This window comes from Apodemus sylvaticus, chromosome 4 (genome assembly GCF_947179515.1).
Source record: "Apodemus sylvaticus chromosome 4, mApoSyl1.1, whole genome shotgun sequence".
NCBI lineage: Eukaryota > Metazoa > Chordata > Mammalia > Rodentia > Muridae > Apodemus > Apodemus sylvaticus.
Window position 1 is genome coordinate 86349549 of NC_067475.1, and position 7099 is coordinate 86356647.

The following is a 7099-nucleotide window of genomic DNA, read 5'->3' on the forward strand; positions in this document are numbered from 1 at the left end:
CTATTACTTCTCTCTTGACTATCACAACCCAAGACAAGATGATAAATAATTACCGACAATGATATAAACCTGAACACTATAAACCAATTGTTAATAGACATATTTGGGGAACATATTTGGGGGCAAGTTGATTGTAAATGATCCCTAGTGGTGCCAACATCTCAGAAGTCCTTTTCCTGGATGTGTTTGTAGTAGGCCTGTTGATATTTTTGTAGGAACCTGAGCATATCTTGCTGATGAACATCCACATCTGAGGACATATATAAAGATAAGTAACATCAACCATCTTCTTTACTCCTCATCTCCCCTATCATGCTCCGATGAAGTTCAGCCATATGCTGAACTGCTCCATGAACACCATCACTTAGCAGATGGCAGAGGTAGGCTATGGTTACTGGCCAAGGAGCCATAGACACTTGCATTTGAACATCTCACTAAGAGATACATCACATCAATAACCATGTGAACAACCTTGGATGACTCGCTTCCTGAAGAACCTGAGATGAACATAGTTTTTAACTGTTTCCCACATCAAAATTATTAGGTTCACAAAGAAAAACAGTTTAGTATCCAGTTTATTCCTGACATCAGTGGCCCCCTCTGCTTACAGCCAACTCTACTCTCCTGAAGACTCTCCTATAAGAGCTATGCCTGGACATCACCTGGTCAATGCTGAAAGGCTCATTCTCCTTGGACTTTGCAGCCATATGGAATACCTGGCTCTGAGCCAAGGCCTTCCAGGATGCCTTCCCTTTACCCCTGTAATGAAAGAAGATTCCTTTCCTCTGGTGTCCCACATCAACACAACCGCACATGACAGTGGCATGTGGCACACTGTAATTATGTATAATGTCTAGAACCTAGTGATGACTCAAGACAAATATATTGAGCTACACCCTTGCCTTGTTTGACATTTGAACAGATCTATTGGCATCCGAACTCAACCGCCAGAGCTATTCATCAAATCTAAAGAATGATTAATGCTTCCAGCAATCTATTGGTATGCATTGCCTATATTTAACTGTATCCTACTCTGTGTTTATTCTGTTACTTGGAATTCCATATATAGAATAGTATTGTAATCTCCAACTCCTCTGTGACTGCAACAATGGACCTCACGGGATGATACTTATGCCATGTTCGCCTTTGTAAGAGCTAATCCAGTTCACATTATCTACATGCCTTAATGCATCTATCTAAATGACCACTGACTTTGTCAGTCTGCTACAGCACATAGAAAATAGAAAGACATAATTTCCACTATTTCACATGCACACACACATTTTATCTACATATATTTCTCTGTTAAATCCCATTGTTCTAGCTTCCTTTTTTTTGTTGTTGTTGCTATAAAAACACCATAACCAAATGCAGCTCAAAAATAAGGCTTACAGGTTAACAGTTTACTACTGGGGGAAGCAAAACCAGGAACTCAGGACAAGAACCGGAAATCAGTAATTAAAGCAGAGAATGTGGAGATATTCAGCTTACTGATTATTCCTAGGACCAGGTCCAACTACCTGTCTTATACTTTACAGGGAAACCCAGCCTAGAGTAATACCACAACCAGTATGGTGGGCTCTCCCACATTAATTATCAGTAAAGAAAATTACCCCATGTCAATCCAATGGAGGCAATTTCCCAACTGAGATTCCTTCCTCCCAGGTGAAAAACTTGGTAGGTTGATTTCAAGTTGGCAGCTGAAGGTAACCTGATACCCATCTGTAACAATAGGCACAAATGGAGATTTGGGATGAGCAGAAGTTTACTGTTCTTGTGTGTGGGTCAACTGATAAAATAGTATTGAGGACATGGTACTAGTGCATGTCTTTATAATGTTCTAGCCTATTTTTGTGTGGCTTGAACTGAAATATCTGACAGAAACAACATAATGGGGGTTACTTGGTTTTAATGTTTTATTGCTTGCACTTCATAGTCCTTACTTTGTCTGTATGTTCACACTAAGGCCAAATGCTATGTCAGGGACAGCCCTTTGAGAAAGAGGAGTAGAACAAGATAGTATTGGTGGTACAGGCACACTGGTAAAACCACTTCCTCAGATATCTATTTTTAGTTTGACCTCACGTCTAAAACTTTCTACCCATTCCCTCAATAGTTCCCTGAGCTGGGGACCAAACAGTGGCCACATGAGTACTGGAATACAGCTCATGCTAATAGCAAAAACTTCTTTTTTATTATGATAAAGAAACTAAGAAGAGAAACAGAAATATGAAGTTATCATTTATATATTGTTAAAACCCAGCATTCTAATATATATCTACATTTATAATATGGAGAATATCACTTTTCTGCTATTACAAGAGTATAGGTTATGAAGGGCTGGCACCTAAATAAAGACTAAGCTTTGGTTGCTTGATGCCAGAAATTCTGTTCCTGACCACCATTACTAGGTGCTTCCTGAGAGAAGTCAATGTGCCCGCCCTTTAAGCATCTCATAGGGAAAGTTTCAAGTACAGTTAAGACTATGGAACAACTGGATGGCCAAAGGATTTGACTGCAAGGATTTGCTAATTGAAGCAAATAAGCTCGGCTGAAATAAAAGGTAGCATTGACTAGATGAACCAATTATAATCAATTACTTATTATTAACTGAAAGGCATTGCAAAACAGAACTTAGGTATTTTTACATCTGTAGTATTTACAGATGTTTACCAACCATTAAGTTGGGTGCTAGGCTCAAAGATACAGAAATTCTAAGACCCAGATTCATATAGGAAAAGTAAATTTTTATAATACATATTTATAAACATCAGTTTTAGTGCTTAAGAAAGTAGTTTGTATTATAAATGTGTCATAAGCCAAGGACATCCTAAAAATGTCCAATTTGAAGGATTTTAATTCTAAGTACAGAAAGTGCTTAGTAAAGGTACTGAAGGTAAAGGCTGTAATAAAATTTGAGTTGTACCTAACTGAAGTAAGTAGGCTCTAAAGGAAGGCAGTGAAAGGCCCATTCTCAGCAGGGAACTCTCACTCTCATTTGTATATGCTCACCATATAATAGAGCTCTAAAAATTAGTTTTCCATGTACATCCTTGCTTTTTTGAGGATACTATTACAATTCGTCTCCAGCTGCCTGTGCCTTTGACTTAAGGACTTTCCATTTTTTTCATGGTGCAAAAGCAAAGCAGATTCAGTAGATACCTACTTCAAAGTTCAAACATTGATGTTTTTCCCAGGATAGCATTCAGAACACTTTATGTGATCCTGGGCTATTGCAGCTAGAAGCACCTCCCTGTCAGCCATTAGCTCCAGGGGAAACAGAGGACCAAATGGTGCTAAACAAAGATATTCTGTTGATTGGTATCCTTTCACCTTCTGGTTGTTTTGCTGAAACTCATCAGAAGCTGAGGAACATCTGTATATAAAAAGTCTTAGAGCCTCCCTCCTATTTCAGACTTTTAACTTCTGGAAAGTTGCCAGACATTGGATTGTTCTAAACACTTGGAACAACCACTCACTTTTGTATATAGTCTTGGCATAGATTTGCAGCACACAAGGGAGGCCAGGGACTTAGATGTGATTAATTATTCTTGAATTTTAAACTCTGTATTTTGTAGGAAGCAGAAGTCATAGGCACAGCCACATTGGATCCTCAGGTCATTCTGAAATGCTTGTTTGTCTATTGATATAAAAACCCAGCAATAATAAATTTAAAACATCTTTGATCATATGAAATTTATTTATTAACGTTCCAAAAAACTGTCAAGTGGTTGTGATCTCACTGTTTAAGTAGTATGAACTAACATAGATAGTCACACAAGGGGCATACCATCTCAGATTATTTAAGGAATAAATCACTTAAAATTATCAAACTCTACCTAATTCTACAAATATCCAGAGAAAATGTTGCATAGGTGGGTGTAAGATGGAAAATGGTTTTCAAAAGAAATTAAATTAATAAAGTTCAGGATCCAGAATTAGATTAGCTCATAAGCCTTAAAGATACTATCTGGCCTGTGTCCAGAATACCAAAAATAAACAGACCTAAAATTCTGGAGGCTGGGGTTACTCAACAGAATCACAAGCTCATGAACTAGAAGAAAATAAGCATTGTAGTGATATTGTGGCATAAGCAATAGATAGAATAATACAGGTAATGATGAGAGTGGATGCACAGTCTCCATTCACACCATTAAAGAATAACTTACTTCTATTGTTCAGATGCTTTTTCAACTAAGTACCAGCTGTCCTTTGAGTCTACTGATCATAACTCATGTCCAAAGTTTTATGAGCTTAAAGAGCTTACATATTCGGTAGTCCCAACCATAATTCCATATGCATTCTAATTGTTGGTAAGTTTCATGGAAGGTTAGCAGCTTCCTGGGCTAGCACAACTAGGACTTTACATGATACTGGGCAGCTGCAGCTAGCTGAACTCCTGTTCAGCTCCAGGAAACATCTGATTCTAACAGGTGGACACTGTTGGTGGTGTCCTCAAGACGAGGACAAGTGTACTCTCTATATATTAGTATAGGGACAGACCTTGGAATTTGGACCTCCTTTCCATTACATGAATACATAGCAAGCTGACAGGTATTTACAAGCCAGAATGTAAGCCCTAATCAGACGCCAGATATACCAGAGCCTTGAACCACAGCCTCTTAAACTTTTATGTGTTGTTCAAGTCATACATAGCCTCATGAATGAACTATTACAGCATTTAACCTCCAGAAGAAATTCTCCTACAAATACAAGTGCTGACATCTCTCTCTCTCTCTCTCTCTCTCTCTCTCTCTCTCTCTCTCTCTCTCTCTCTCTCTCTCTCTCTCTCCCAGGAATATAAAATTAAACTGTTTAGTTTGCATGTTTTAGAAGAGCAATTTGACCACCTCACAAAATATAATATTATGTTAAACATTTAAAGATCATGCAGTAAATGATGACCTAAGTCTCATGTGTTTACCAACAACTAAAAAACATAATTAAATAGTAGAACAGACATAATAAGATTAACCAAGTTAGGTTAAATATACTTTATTATTAGAAATAATATTTTTCAAGCAATAAAAGTACTTTGCCTGAGTCAAATAAATAGATTCTAATATTAAGATCATTTTCTATGTGTGTGTGTGTTTGAAAATGATTCCTGGAGTGTGTACTCAAAATCTGATTAGAAGAGAGAAATAATTTAATATTGCCACCAAAAAAAAGTTAAACTATGCAAAAGGAACCAGGAAATTTAACCACTGTTGTATTCATTTGAGACATCTTGCTAGAATCAGCCTGAGGGTTGAAACAGACTAAACCAAAACGTGATGCAGTCCTCTGTGCCCAGACATACTTGGCTTCTATTACTCAGAGAAACTGCTGTGGACTTCACCACAAAAGAAGACAGAGTGATCTGACATGTGCGGTGAGGGACAACCTGCACACATTCCTGCTAGATTAAGCAATATGTTGCTGAATCAGACCAGATGAAATTTTTTGATAACATCAAACCTCAAATCCAAAATCTTTCAGCAGTCAAAGTTTTAGCTTAAAACCTCCCTTAATTATTGCCAACACAGCAGCTGCCAGGAGCTCTACTGAGACTGGCCTTACATTTTTCCATTATCCTACTACAAAAGAGAGGGCAAGGAGGCTCATTCACCTACTAGAACTATCTGATTTGGCTCAGATTTGGAGGAAAGTCGGCGAGAGTGAGCAATTGGGTCACTCTAGAAGAATGGAAAGTCTGTGAATAATATTGTGACTTCTGAGTATTTCTTACCGTTGAGGTTAAGATAAATTCACCTTGGAAAAAGAGTACAAGAAGTTAGGAAGTGGACCACAGGGAGAGTTCCAAAGATAGTTGAGGAGAATGAAAGTAAATATTGACATTTCTTGATGCATAAATATGTGAATTTATTAAATTATAAAAAAGAAAAAATTATCCTGAAAATTTCTGTATATATGTAAAAATAGTTACTCATATAATCCAGAGTAGTATATTCCATCTCTCCAGTCTTCGAAGATTGACTTTTATAGTCTATCAAATTGTTAATGAGTGGAGGGGAAGACCAGGAGAGGAGAAATCATTTGAAATGTAAATAAAGAATATATCTAATAAAAAAATCATTGTCCTAGAAAAAAAAGATTTAGAGAAGTTGCTTCTCAACCTTCCAGTTGTTGTGACTCTTTAGTACATGTAGTGGTGACCCCTAACCACAAAATTTACCTCATAACTATAATTTCCTCATAACTAAATTTACCTCATTTTCCCTCAAAGCTATAATTTCCCTACTGTTATGAATAGTAATGTAAATATTTGATATGTAGGATATCTGATATGTAACCACTGTGCAAAGGACATTCACTATCAAAGGGTCATGACCCATAGTTTGAGATGCTCTGATATAGATACAAGATTATGGTGGTTAGAATACATAGGAACATTGTAGTGTCAGTATTTGGCTCATGTATCTAGTAACTGCTCAGAATCTGGTCCAATACTATGTGAAACATCTCAAAGATCTAACATGGTGCCACAGTTTCTCTCTGTGACATCTCCTCAGACATATGAGAAGTCCTCAGTTTGCAGAGAAATGTCCCAAAATTTTCTGAAGAAATATAATCCTGAAATTTGAAAGAAAGATTCCATGAAGATGTACTGAAGAAGATAAAGACCAACTTACTATTCTTGTGTCTTAATTTTGGATTCCTTCCTTCCAAGACTGGATTGGGGAATCAGAAAACAGTTTATGTCTTTTTAAAAAAGCTATTTGTCCCAAAGAAATAGATCATTGTTACTGATTATCAAAAAGAAATATAGCCATGCATGTCCCATTCAGTCAGAGCTGATGGGGCAGCGATCAGTATCCATATTCTGGATATTTTCCATATTCTGATAAAGACCTGCCCAATGCAACTCAATGTGAAATAAAATGAATTATAGACTATAAAGATTTTGTAAGAACTTATATACAAAACTATTCTCAATTCAAAAATTGAAAGAAAGATTCCATGAAAATTTACTGAAGAAAAGACCAGCCTACCATTCTTGTGTCTTAATTTTGGGTTCCTTCCTTCTGAGACTGGATTGGGGAATCAGAAAACAGTTTATGTCTTTTTTAAAAAAAGCTGGGTTTTTTAGTTTTTT